Raw genomic sequence first — 14,062 nt, forward strand, 5'->3', positions numbered from 1 at the left:
TTAGTCACATGGGAAGTACTACTTAGTAGCCACTAAGGAATAATTATGTAAGTTAACAGCAAATTACACAATTTATCTAGTTATGCTGCCTAAACAGAAAGTTTTATTTCTTACCAGTTTCTGCTCTTTTGCTCCAAGTAATTGTTGCAAAAAAGAAAGCGTTGTTATTTTTCTGAAGAGTTTTCTCCTGTTACAAGCCCTTCACTCCCCTTGAATTCAAGTCACAGGAGCCAAACTGCTGCAGCTGCTCTGAGGGCTTTTATACCCGGTGGGATTCGCCCCCTCCCTTTTCCCGGGTGCCATGGGAACGAGAGGCAGGCACCATCAGGGGTATATTAACCCCAGCCTTGGCTGAGGGGCTTCATTCCCTCTCTGGGATGTGCTGGGGTAAGAGCTCTCCTCTCATTTCAGTGAAGAGGCTCTTTCAGCTCATCTCAGTGGCTTTTCAGCAGGTGTTTCTGGGCATCTGCAGCACAGAGGCTTGGAAGATTCTGTGAAGTAACCAGCATGGAATACAGGGAGTATTTAGATTCATGATTTTGGGTTTTGTGTTTAGGGGTGGTGAAGTGCATTTGTAATTTCTGGTTTGGTTCTTGTTTTGTTTTGTATTTTTTTTTTTTAGAAGGAGTGCAGCTTCCAGAGATTCCTGGTTGCGTCAAGTACAACGCTTTTTTCAGCAGATTCATCATGTCACAAGAGGGATCTGCCCAGTGTCAAGGATGATGTTTGAGATTGGGGCTTCAGGTGAGTTGAGGATTGTGACTGGGAGAGGGAGGGTGAGCAGGTATACAGTTAGGAATTATTGTGGGTGGGGGAGGTTTGCAGGCAGCAGGGTGAGAAAGGATGTTTATTTATTTATTTGAGGACCCCCGACGCAAGGTTGTTCAGAAGCCTAGCAGAGGCATTCCCATGTCTTACAGCACACAAGGTCATCCACTGCACTCACAGGAATGCCATTTAACTTTGACTTTCTCTAACCCAGGTGCCACCCTTAATAAAGGCCACAGCCTTGGAATCAGGATGAAGCTGGAGGCTGAAGGCGCCAGGCACACTCAGGAGAGGGCAAGTAGCTGACTAGGATTTGGCCCACCTAACTCTGGACTCATACCTTGGTTTTGGTTTTCTTTATTGTAGCTGACCGAGAGGCTAACAGGCCATCACAGGGCCCTCCGAGGCAGACTCATTCAGGTGCAACGTGGATCCACATCACCGATCATCCAAAAGATAAGTTGGGGGCCACGGCCTGGAGATGGGAGAGTATCAGGTTGGGAGTTCTTGGGGCAGATTTAAAAATTACCAGAAGGAAAAGCAATCTTCTGCAAGGGCCTCTTAGGACAGCTAAAGGGAGAGGGTCTACTTTTGATGGCAGCTTTCAGGCGGGCAGTGCAGAACAGCTCTGGTCTGTGTCGTGTTGTGCAGTGTGCCGTGTTCCCTGGTGTGTCTTTGGGGTCCCTTTTGCCTTCTCCCCTCGAGGCCCTCACCGCAAGCATGATGTGTGATATATATTTCATATACCCCTGTTTGTCACGTTCTGTGTCACGGGTGTCTGCACACATTTGTGCCGGAGGTGTTCTGCCCTGCCGCATGGCCTGCTGCAATAGGACAAGCTTGGGGAGTTGAAATTTGTAATGTGGGCTGTGCCTGGGCTCTAGATGCTGTTCCTAGATTGACATAAGGTGTTTGCAGCTTTTGAGTTATCCTGGTGGTGTTTGACATATGTTCTAACTTTCTTTCAGATACAGATGCATTGCTTGTGTGGCAGAGGGTCAGGGTTAGGAGGTGCCGGGCCTTCTTAGCAGCGCGGTGAGTAGCAGAGTGGTGGGGTTTTGGCCGATGCGGTGCCAAGATCAGGCACTGATGTTTGGTTCTCTTTAATACAGCTGTGTGAGAGACACCATCGTGGTGCCAGCAGGACCTTCCCAGCTGACGAGGTGGCCTTTCTTTGCACCTGAGACAGACTGGCATCCCCAGATGTCTGCGAGATAAGTAGAGGGCTGTGACCCACAGAGGGGATGAAAGCGGGGTGCTGGTTTGGGGATTACTGGGAGGGGTTTTTGAGTCCAATTTGGAGGTGGGGGGTGTTCATGAAGTGGCCCCTTAGGCCCCATAAAAGCTAAGTCTCACTTTTGGTCACAGTGCTGAGGTGTGCAGCAGGGCAGAGCAGTCCCGGTGTGTCTCGTGTCATTTGTTTGTTGTGCATTGTGTGTTGTTTGTGTATCCCGTGTCTTTTACCTTAGGGGGGCCTTTCAGAAACCTTGGCATCATTGTTAGCATCTGTGATCTCTGCATTCCTTGCCTGGCGCCCAGGTCACAAAACTTTTGACTCGGGAGCTCAGACAGGTATCAGACTCTCTTCTGTCTTTGAACATCCGGTCAGGAGTCTTGTCAGGTCTTGTTCTGAGCTGTATGGGCAGCTATGCCCCACCTGGATCCATTGTAGTGGATTAGGACTTGTAATAATATGAGGTTAGGTAGAGGATTCTGACTGTAGGAATTTCAGGCATCTGTTTTTGCTGTCCTTGGAATAAATCATTCAGTTTAGCATCTTCTTCCTCCAGGGTTCTCTGAGCCTCATCAGCTCACCATCGGTCTCAGCTCGGTCATCTCCTTTTGCATTCTCTCAGTCCTTGCAGCCATTTTCCTTGCCAAGAGATTTCTGTCTGTGTTGTCCCCGTTGTCTGTCCTGTCCTGTCCTGTCCTGTCTGTCCTGTGTCACGGGTGTCTGCACACATTTGTGCCGGAGGTGCTCTGCCCTGCCGCATTGCCTGGTGCAATAGGAGAGGGCCCTGGGATTTGGAATGTGTAATGTGGAGTGTAGTTGGACTCTAGATGGGATTTGTAGATGGACACAGGATATCTGGAGCTCTTCAGTTATCATGCAACAGTGTGACTCTTGTCCTAACTTTTTTTTCAGATGCACCTCCTCAGATGACTGCAGTAGTTCTGTAGGTTCCTTGTTCTCAAATGGAATAGGGCTCAAGAATTCATCTTCCAGAGAATTTTTGCAAGTCCTGGCTTGTATTGTATCTGCCTATGGTGACTTATGTTGTATGTACCTATACATCTGTCTTCTATTGGATTTTGGGTAGAAAATTTATCAGTCCAGAGTGGGGACAAGTCCTAGCTGTCAGATAGCCACTCGTTGACTCTTCCTGTTGTCTCACAGGTCCCTGAGGCTGCTGATTTCCCCAGGATCTGCCATTTACCTCAAGGAGCGGCAGCCAGAAGATGTGTCACAGCACGTTCTTCAGCATCTCGAGTAAGTGCCGCAGTGAGCATGTAAGTGGGAAGAGTGTGTGAGCGTGTGTGAGAGCACGTGACTGTGTCTTTCTGTGTCTGCTCGTCTCTGCGTGTGTGAGCGCATGCTGACTGGATTTAACCTTGTGTGTGTGACTTTTGCTTTCCAGGTTTTGCGACTCCTTGTTAAATTTAGAATAAAAAATCCCCAGCCAGGCTGTATTGCATGAACTGACATGGTATGTACCTATGTTGGCTTAAAACCCAGAAAAACAGACGAAGATGAGCAGGAAAAAACCAGAAAAAAAATCCATGATGGACAAGAAAAAGACCCAGAAAAAGCCCAGGATGGGCAAGAAAGAAACGAGAAAAAAACCCCAGAAAATAATCCCAGATGGGCAAGAAAAAAACCTAGAAAAAACCCCAGAAAATAACCCAAGATGGGCAAGAAAAAAACCCAGAAAAAACCCCAAGGAAAAAACCCTGAGATGGGCAAGAAAAAACCCAGAAAAAAGTCTGAAGATGGGCAAGAAGAAACCCGGAAACAAAACCCCAAGATGGACAAGAAATAACCCAGAAAAAAATTCCAGGAAGGGCAAGAAAAGATCCAGAAAAAGATCGCAACCAAAGTATAAATATAGAAATGTTTTTCAAGTATACAGATATATAAAGAATTGTTAAATTATTTAAAATATAAAATAACATAAATATGAGATATATACAGTATTACTTGTATTATGGATCGTATTGATTTATGTTTATTTCCTATTTCCTATTTCCTAACACTACAATATTTATATCAATTTTACATCTATCATATATATCGTTTGTTATATGTTACACCATATTTATATACTCTAGGTTTTTTTAAGTAGTTTAAAATAAAGGGGAGTTTTGTTTTTTATTTGGCAAAAGCAGGTGTTTTAGTATAAAAATTATAAATACAAATAATATAAAGGTAGAAATCTAAGAATAGAAATAGATCATAAATAGCTAAAGGTAATATAAAAATTAAAAATATAAGAAAAAATAAGTTGTAGCAGTAGATATGATACATAATTTAAAAAATAATTTATCTCTATTATTTGAATAGGATACATATTATACATAATGATTAATATAATACTTAAATATAAACTATAAATATAAATGTGAATATAGTCATGCGAGCTATAACTATAAAAATACTTCAATATAGTTTAAAAGAATAGAGCTTTTATGTATTTATTTAGTTAGGATGGGATTTTTATTTTAAATAATGAAAGCATGATAGAAATGTAATTGTAAACATAGAAATATACAATCAATGTGGAAAGATATTTATAAAAGCACAAAATATAAGTAAATATAAATAATAGAAATAGACAGAATATATTATTTGAATTACATGCTACATCAATGTCCACTATAGATATGCATGTGAATATAAATACGAAAAATAGAAATAAAAAATTTATTTAAACATGGCTTTAAATCAAGGGGGCTTGTTTGGTTCTGGTGGGGTAAGAGGCAGGTTTTTGGCATTTATTTCAGAGCAGTTTTCGGCGGGGGTGGCCCCTGTTCTTTTTTGCCACTTTCCCTGCCCGCAGCCCCGAGGCGCGCTGCGCCCCCGGCTGGGGCGGGCGGCAGTGCTGCCGCCTTGTGGGCAGAGCATGGTACTGCAGCTCTGTCGCTGCCGGCAGCCACGAGACCGCCATCTTGGGAGTGGCGAGTCGCGGGTGTCGCGGACTTTTCCTTGACCTTCTCAACATGGCAGCGAGAAGGGCGGGGAAGTCGAGGGCCCGCCTCGGTCTAATCGGCTGCCTGCATGAAACACCGACGCCATGGCGGCCCCGATGGATTTTTATGCGGCATTTTAAGTGTATGAGACACGGACTATGTGGTCAGCGGCGCCGCGGGCGGGCATATTTAGGCGGGTTGCTGAGAGGCATCTGCGTAAACCCCTATTTCTTCCGAGGGTCCTCTCACGGTCGCCATCTTGGCAAGGGCGCGTCGCAAATGTCGCGGACTTTTTTTGACCTTCTCAAGATGGCGGCGAAATGGGCGGGGAAATCGCACACCCCCATAAATCTCCTCCCCCTGTGGCCACAGAGCGGGACCGCACCTCCCGAGCCAGGGCCCTGCCCCTCGCCGCTGAGTGCCGGGGGCGGGGCAAGGACGCGGCTGCCGAGCGAGGGAAGGGCGAGGGGCGGGAGCCAGCGGCGGTCGGCCCAGGGTCTGTAAATGGCGGGGACGGGTGAAGGACATTCGGTAGGGCAAAGGGACGCGATGGCCGAGAAGAACGGCCGCGGCGGGGGCGGCCGGGCGGGGCCGGTTTCGGCGGGCGGCGGAGGCGCGGTCGCAGCGCTGCGCGGGCCGGGGCAGCGGGCAGGGGCGGGCGAGCGGCGTCGGAACAGGGCGGCAGCGAGCCCGAGCCCGCGCCCGCCCCGCTCCAGGCGCTGGGAGCGACCGCGGACCGGACAATCCCAGCGGGGCGGCCCCGGGGCGGCGGGCAGGCGGCGGAGCGGGGCCGTGGCGCTCCCCGCCCTCGCTGGCGCCAGCTTTGGAAGGTCGGGCCGGGCGCCCGCCCCGTCCCGCCGCCTCCCGGTCTCTGTAAACTCCTCTCTGGCTTCACAGGTCCGTGCTGGAGAGTGGGACAAAGGGCCGTGCTGGTTGCCGTGTCTTCGCGGGGCAGAGAGTTCTGACCTTGGCCGCATGGGCTGCTGAGTGTTGGAACAATGGGGATGCGCATTTATGTATTTTTATTTATGTACATTTTATGTATTTAGTGACATTTAGAGATTTATTCCCCTGCTTCAGGTGAGCGTGCATCATTGCCGGCTTGGGATTGACTGAAATGGCTGAGGAAACCAGCTCTGGGGAGGGAGGCAGGGAAATCCTCTCTTTACCTTTACCAATTCTTCTGACAAACTCATCACGGCAGGACAGCCGGAAGACTGAAAGTGTAAGAAGATGTGGAGGGAAACAGAGAATCTGGCAGGAGCATCGAACGCACAAGTGCACGAATTTTGCATTTTGCTTGGATTTAAACTCAGAAGTTGTGAGGAATTTGGAAGTGAGAAGGGATATTTCAGAAGGAGAAGAAGAAAAAGAAGTTGTTGTTACAGTCTTGGCAAAAGCTTTTGTTCTAGCTAATAAAAGAAGTTAGTTTAAATAAAAAAAAGAAAAAAAACGTGGAGTATTTTTTTTCCTTCACTATTATATTCATTGGTGGTATATCGTGTGTTGTTTTATTTCTTGGTATTATTAACTCTGTGTAAGTTGTTTTTTGAGTGAAGCTGACTTTCTGGATGGGTTAGTTTGTATTTGAGGTAGGATTAATTTCAAGAGGTTTTTTTCATAGACTTCTGATAGGTATTACTGGCATTTTGGTTTTGTTTAATGTATGTATAAACATAGAGCTTTGGTAGAGCCAGCTGGGCTGCTGGAGTTTTGGGTGTGAATTTAGTAGATGGCTTTTGTTAAATGCAGTTTTTCATTTTTGAAATGTTTTTCAATGTAGTGGTTTTAAGGTGGTTTTTAAGAATTCATTGTATTGTTTTCTGTTGTTTGTAGTTGGTGTATGATAAGGGATGTGGTGTGACTTCTTGAATGCTATGGTTTTAGTGTTCCTAAGTTCCGATTTCTTTCTGGTTCGTTAGGTGTTTTTAGTTTTATTGTTGTGAAGAGGGGCATTTATGTGGTGGGTTTTTATAGGCAATATTTTTAAAATTTAGTTAGTGATATTTTGTAGTATTTTAATAGTTTAGATTTTTTTATTTTCATGCTTTTACTTAATTTGTAAAATTTTTTCAAATAACTTTTCCAGATTATTGGTTATTATTTGTGCATAAACGTAGGGCTTTTTTTTGTTAGTACTGTTTTGGGTCAGTTGTACAGTTTTGAGTCTAGTGAGTCGGTTTGATTTAACTTTTAATGGGTGTGTGTTTTTATTACTAGTTGTGTCATTTTCAAGGTGTATTTGAGTTTTTTGGGTGTTTGAGATATTGGTTTAGGAGGAAGTTTATGATGAGAATGTGTGGAGGCTTTGGGCTGCTTATAGTGGGATTTCAAATTTATTTACAGTTAGGTTTATTTTAGTTTTTATTAGGGTTCAATGTTGTGGGATGTTTGTTCCATTAGTAATAGAAATAGGTTTTGTTTTGATGTGCTGCAATGGGATGAGCGCGGGCTGCGTACAGGTGCTGACAAAGGTACAGTATTGTTGTGGTTCTGATGTGTCGGGTTAATGAACTTATCTGGTCTAACATATACATGAAAATAGAAATAAATATGAATTTAAAAATAAATATGAAATTAGAGTGGTAGACATAAATATAGATAACAGATACATACATAAAAGTATAATATATGGTATATAATTGTAACATTATATATAGAGTGGAGTATAATTTATATATATTAAGAAAGAAATATAAACATAGAATGTAAATATAAAAAGGTTAAAATAAATTGGAGATTTTTTTCGTTTTTTTTAGGTTATAGGCTGGTTTTTTTAATAAATAATATAAATCAAAATAATATAAAAGTAGAAATCCAGATATACAAATATATAATTTATATATCGATATCTATAAATATTTAATATGAATAAATATAAGTAAAAGAAATACACAATATAAAAATAATACATCTATTATTGTAATAAAAGGTATTCTCTCTAATATATATCAATAAATATAATTAATAAAAATTATAAATGTAGATGTGAATAGAATTTTAACTATTGCTTAAATCAAGGGGTGTCCTCGGTTTTTATTTGGTTAGAGGCAGGAGTTTTATTTTAAATACTATAAGTCTTATAAAAATGTCATTCTTAAGATAGAAATATATAATAATTATATAAAGAGAAATTGCTAAACTATGAATATAAATTTAAATATAAACATAAGTAAGTAAAATGCAGATTTGTAATATAGAATATAAATAACATTGTACGGTACTATAAATTATAAATAGGAATATAAATATAAAAATATGTAAATATATTTCAAAGGAAAGGAATTTTTTTGGCTTTTATTTAAGTAGAGGCAGATGTTATTTAAAATAAAACCTAAGTGTTACAGAAGTAAAAATCTTGACAGGGGAATAGATAATCAATATATAGAAATATGTATAAAATAGATAAATAAGTGCTTGGAGTAGATATAATATAGAATAAAAATTTATTTATAAATTGACATTGATAAAGATAAATGTATAAGTAAGCAATATACATTTATATTTATAATGTATATTAATGTGAACGTAAATATGAAAACATAAGGATATATATATTTAAATATTTTTTAGAAGAAAGGGTTGGGGGTTTTTTTGGTTCTTACTGGGTTAGAGGATGCCTCCCAGACCCAAGCTGCCACCTCAGCCGAGTCAAGCAATCTGCAACAAGGAATCCGGGGGGCTGAGTTTTGCTTACCTGGGGAAAGCGTCAGCACTAGTGTTCAGGAGCCTCTGGCCAAGAGGGGCCGGCCGTCTGCCTGCTGAAATTCTGCATTGTGCAGGATGCCTCCCAGACCCAAGCTGCCAGCACCGCAGAGTCAGACTGGTTTGAGGGCCCCCAAATGTGTCCAGCAATCTCCCATCAGGAACCTGGGATGCTGAGTTTTCTTCTTCTGGGAAAGGGCAGCATTGGTGTTCAGGACATAGGGGCCCTTCGTGGCAGGCTGTCTGGTGAAATTCCGCAGGATGCCTCCCAGACCCAAGCTGCCACCTCAGCCGAGTCGAGCTCGTTTGAGAGTCCCAAGCGCCTCGAGCAATATGCCACCAGGAACTTGGGCTGCTGAGTTTTACTTACCTGGGAAAAGGGACAGCACTAGTGTTTAGGAGCCTCTGGCCAAGAGGGGCTGGCTGTCTGCCATCTGAAATTCTGCATTGTGCAGGATGCCTCCCAGAACCAAGCTGCCACCTCAGCTGAGTTGAGCAATCTGCAACAAGGAATCTGGGTGGCTGAGTTTTGCTTACCTGGTAAAAGGGTCAGCACCAGTGTTCAGGAACCTGTGGCCCGGAGCGGCCGGCTCTCTGCTGAAACTCTGCATTGTGCAGGAGGCCTTCCGGACCCAAGCTGCCACCACTGCAAAGTCAGGCTGGCTTGAGGGTCCCAAAGGGCTCCAGCAATTTTCTATCAGGAACCTGGGGTTCTGAGTTTTCTTCTTCTGGGAAAGGGCTGGCATTTTTGTTCAGGAGGCCTTGCCTGGACTGGCTGGCTGCCTGCTGAAATTCTGTATTGCGCAGGATGCCTCCCAGGCCCAAGCTGGCACCAGTTCAAACTCCCGCTGCTTCGTCCTCGGCACGTGTCCCCTGCTACCTGCCATCAGGAGCCTGGGCCGCTGAGTTACACTTACCTTTTTAAAGGACTAGCCTTGGTCTTCAGGCCCAATGGCCCTTAGTGGACGGCTGCCTGCAGAAATTCCGCATTGTGCAGGATGCCTCCCAGACCCAAGCTGCCACCTCTGTAAAGTCAGGCAGGTTTGAGAGTCCCAAGTGGCTCCAGCCACCTGCCATCAGGAATCTGAGCTGGTGAGTTACACTTCCCTGTGTAAAGGGCAGCATTTCGGTTCAGAGCCCAGGGGCCCTTTGTGGCTGGCTGCCTGCTGAAATTCTGCATTGCGCAGGATGCCTCCCAGACCCAAGCTCTCACCACCGCAGAGTCAGGCTGCTGTGAGGGTCCCAAATGGGCCCATTAATCTGCCATCAGGAACTGGAGCTGGTGAGTTACACTTACCTGTGTAAAGGGCAGCATTGGTGTCCAGGGCCCTGAGTGGCCCGTAGTGGCTTGCTGTCTGCTGAAATTCTGCATTGCTCATGATCCCTCCCAGCCCCAAGCTGCCACCTGTGCCTAGTTGATCTTGTTTGAGACTCCCAAGCACCTCCAGCAATCTGAAATGAGGAACCTGGGCTGCTGAGTTTTGCTTACCTGGGAAAAGGGACAGCACCAGTGTTTAGGAGCCTCCGGTCAAGAGGGGCCGGCTGTCGGTCATCTGAAATTCTGCATTGCACCGGATGCCTCCTGGACCCCAGCTGCTACCTCTGCTGAGTCTGGCTCGTTTGTGAGTCCCAGGCGCCTCCAGCTATCTGCAACAAGGAACCTGGGGGGCTGAGTTTTGCTTACCTGGGGAATGGGTCAGCATTAGTTTTCAGGAGCACGTGGCCCGGAGTGGCTGTCTGTTTGCCTTCTAACATTCCGCATTGCGCAGGATGCCTCCCAGACCCCAGCTGCTACCTCAGCCGAGTCGAGCTCGTTTGAGAGTCCCAAGCACCTCGAGCAATATGCCACCAGGAACTTGGGCGGCTGAGTTTTGCTTAGCTGAGAAACGGGACAGCACCAGTGTTCAGGAGCCCGTGGCCCGGAGTGGCCAGCCGTCTGCCTGCTGAAATTCCACATTGCGCAGGATGCCTCCCAGACCCAAGCTGCCAGCACTGCACAGTTAGGCTGCTTTGAGGGCCCCAAATGTGTCCAGCAATCTGCCATCAGGAATTTGAGCTGCTGAGTTGCACTTCCCTGTGTAAAGGGCGGCCTTGGTGTCCGGGAATCAGGGGCCCTTAGTGGCAGGCTGCCTGCTGAAATTCTGCATTGCGCAGGATGCCTCCCAGACCCAAGCTGCCGCCACCGCAGGATCTGTCTGGTTTCAGGGTCCCAAATGGCCCCAGCAATATTCCATCATGAACCTGAGCTGGTGAGTTACACTTACCTGTGTAAAGGGCAGCATTTCTGTTCAGAGGTCAGGGACCCTTCGTGGCCGGCTGCCTGCTAAATTCTCCGTTGCGCAGGATGTCTCCCGGACCCAAGCTGCCACCACCGCAAAGTCAGGCTGGTTTGAAGGTATCAAATGGCCCTGTCCATCTGCCATCAGGAACCTGAGCTGGTGAGTTACACTTACCTGTGTAAAGGGCGGCATTGGCGTCCAGGGTCCAGGGGCCCTTAGTGGACGGCTGGCTCATGAGATTCTGCATTGCGCAGGATGCCTCCCAGACCCAAGCTGCCAGCACCGCAGAGTCAGACTGGTTTGAGGGCCCCCAAATGTGTCCAGCGATCTCCCATCAGGAACCTGGGATGCTGAGTTTTCTTCTTCTGGGAAAGGGCAGCATTGGTGTTCAGGACATAGGGGCCCTTCGTGGCAGGCTGTCTGGTGAAATTCCGCAGGATGCCTCCCAGAGCCCAGCTGCCACCTCAGCCGAGTCGAGCTCGTTTGAGAGTCCCAAGCGCCTTGAGCAATATGCCACCAAGAACTTGGGCTGCTGAGTTTTGCTTACCTGGGAAAAGGGACAGCACTAGTGTTTAGGAGCCTCTGGCCAAGAGGGGCTGGCTGTCTGCCATCTGAAATTCTGCATTGTGCAGGATGCCTCCCAGAACCAAGCTGCCACCTCAGCTGAGTTGAGCAGTCTGCAACAAGGAATCTGGGGGGCTGAGTTTTGCTTACCTGGTAAAAGGGTCAGCACTAGTGTTCAGGAACCTGTGGCCCGGAGCGGCCGGCTCTCTGCTGAAACTCTGCATTGTGCAGGAGGCCTTCCGGACCCAAGCTGCCACCACTGCAAAGTCAGGCTGGTTTGAGGGTCCCAAAGGGCTCCAGCAATCTGCCATCAGGAACCTGGGGCTCCTGAGTTTTCTTCTTCTGGGAAAGGACTGGCATTGGTGTTCAGGAGGCCTCGCCTGGACTGGCTGGCTGCCTGCTGATATTTCTGCATTGCCAAATGTGCCTCCCAGACCCAAGCTGGCACCAGTTCCCACTCCAGCTGCTTTTGCCTCGCCACGTGTCTCCTGCCATCTGCCATCAGGAACCTGAGCTGCGGAGTTACACTTCCCTGTGTAATGGGCAGCATTGGTGCCCAGGGCCCAGGGGCCCTTACTGGCCAGCTGCCTGCTCAAATTCTGCATTGCGCAGGATGCCTCCCCGACCCAAGCTGCCACCACCGCAGAGTCAGGCTGCTGTGAGGGTCCCAAATGGCCCCAGCAATCTTGCATCAAGAACCTGAGCTGGTGAGTTACATTTACCTGTGTCAAGGGCAGCATTTCTGTTCAGAGCCCAGGGGCCCTTCGTGGCCGGCTGCCTGCTGAAATTCTCCATTGCGCAGGATGCCTCCCGGATCCAAGCTGCCACCTCAGTCGAGTTGAGCTCGTTTGAGAGTCACAAGCGCCTCGAGCAATATGCCACCAGGAACGTGGGCTGCTGAGTTTTGCTTACCTGGGAAAAGGGACAGCACTAGTGTTTAGGAGCCTCTGGCCAAGAGGGGCTGGCTGTCTGCCATCTGAAGTTGTGCATTGTGCAGGATGCCTCCCAGAACCAAGCTGCCACCTCAGCTGAGTTGAGCAGTCTGCAACAAGGAATCTGGGGGGCTGAGTTTTGCTTACCTGGTAAAAGGGTCAGCACTAGTGTTCAGGAACCTGTGGCCCGGAGCGGCCGGCTCTCTGCTGAAACTCTGCATTGTGCAGGAGGCCTTCCGGACCCAAGCTGCCACCACTGCAAAGTCAGGCTGGTTTGAGGGTCCCAAAGGGCTCCAGCAATCTGCCATCAGGAACCTGAGCAGGTGAGTTACACTTACCTGTGTCAAGGGCAGCATTTCTGTTCAGAGCCCAGGGGCCCTTCGTGGCCGGCTGCCTGCTGAAATTCTTCATTGCGCAGGATGCCTCCCGGATCCAAGCTGCCACCTCAGCTGAGTCGAGCTCGTTTGAGAGTCCTAGCGCCACCAGCAATCTGCAACAAGGAACCTGCGGCGCTGAGTTTTGCTCACCTGGGGAAAGGGTCAGCATTAGTTTTCAGGAGCCTGTGGCCTGGAGTGGCTGTCTGTGTGCCTTCTGAAATTCCACATTGCACAGGATGCCTCCCAGACCCAAGCTGCCACCTCAGCCGAGTTGAGCTCGTTTGATAGTCTCAAGCACCTTGAGCAATATGCCACCAGGAACTTGGGCTGCTGAGTTTTGCTTACCTGGGACAAAGGTCAGCCCTAATGTTCAGGGGCCTGTGGCCCGAGCAGCCAGCCGTCTGCCTGCTGGAGTTCTCCATTGCGCAGGATGCCTCACGGACCCAAGCTGCCACCACTGCAAAGTCAGGCTGGTTTGAGGGTCCCAAAGGGCTCCAGAAATCTGCCATCAGGAACCTGGGGCTCCTGAGTTTTCTTCTTCTGGCAAAGGACTGGCATTGGTGTTCAGGAGGCCTCGCCTGGACTGGCTGGCAGCCTGCTGATATTTCTGCATTGCCAAATGTGCCTCCCAGACCCAAGCTGGAACCAGTTCCCACTCCAGCTGCTTTTGCCTCGCCACGTGTCTCCTGCTACCTGCCATCAGGAACCAGGGTGTCCAAGTTACGCTTTCTTGAGAAAAGGGCTGGCCTCCATGTTCAGGGGCCAGGGGCCCTTAGTGGACGGCTATGTCCTGAAATTCCCCATTGCTCAGGATGCCTCCCACATCCAAGTGTCCATTTGTGCTGAGTCGAGCTGGTTTCAGACTCCTAAGCGCCTCCAGCAATTTGAAATCAGGAACCGGGGTTGCTGAGTTTTCTTTACCTGGGAAAAGTGTCAGCACTAGTGTTCAGGGGCCTGTGGCCCGGAGTGGCCCGTTGTTTGCCTTCTGAAATTCTGCATTTCCCAATCTGCCGCCCAGACCCAGTTGGCACCTATCCCAACTCCAGCTGCTTTGGCCTCGGCATGTGTCTCCTGCTATCTCCCATCAGGAACCTGGGCTGCTGAGTCAGGCTTACCTTAGAAAAGGGCTGGTGTTCACGTTCAGGGCCCAGGGGCCCTTCGTGGCCATCAGCCTGCAGAAATTCCGCATTGTGCAGGATGCCTCGCTGACCCAAGCTGCCACCACCGTAAAGTCAGCCTGGTTTTAGGG

Source organism: Melozone crissalis, unplaced genomic scaffold, assembly GCF_028551555.1.
Source record: "Melozone crissalis strain CALT ecotype California unplaced genomic scaffold, PUWL_Pcris_2 ptg000107l_1, whole genome shotgun sequence".
NCBI classification, from domain to species: Eukaryota; Metazoa; Chordata; class Aves; order Passeriformes; family Passerellidae; genus Melozone; species Melozone crissalis.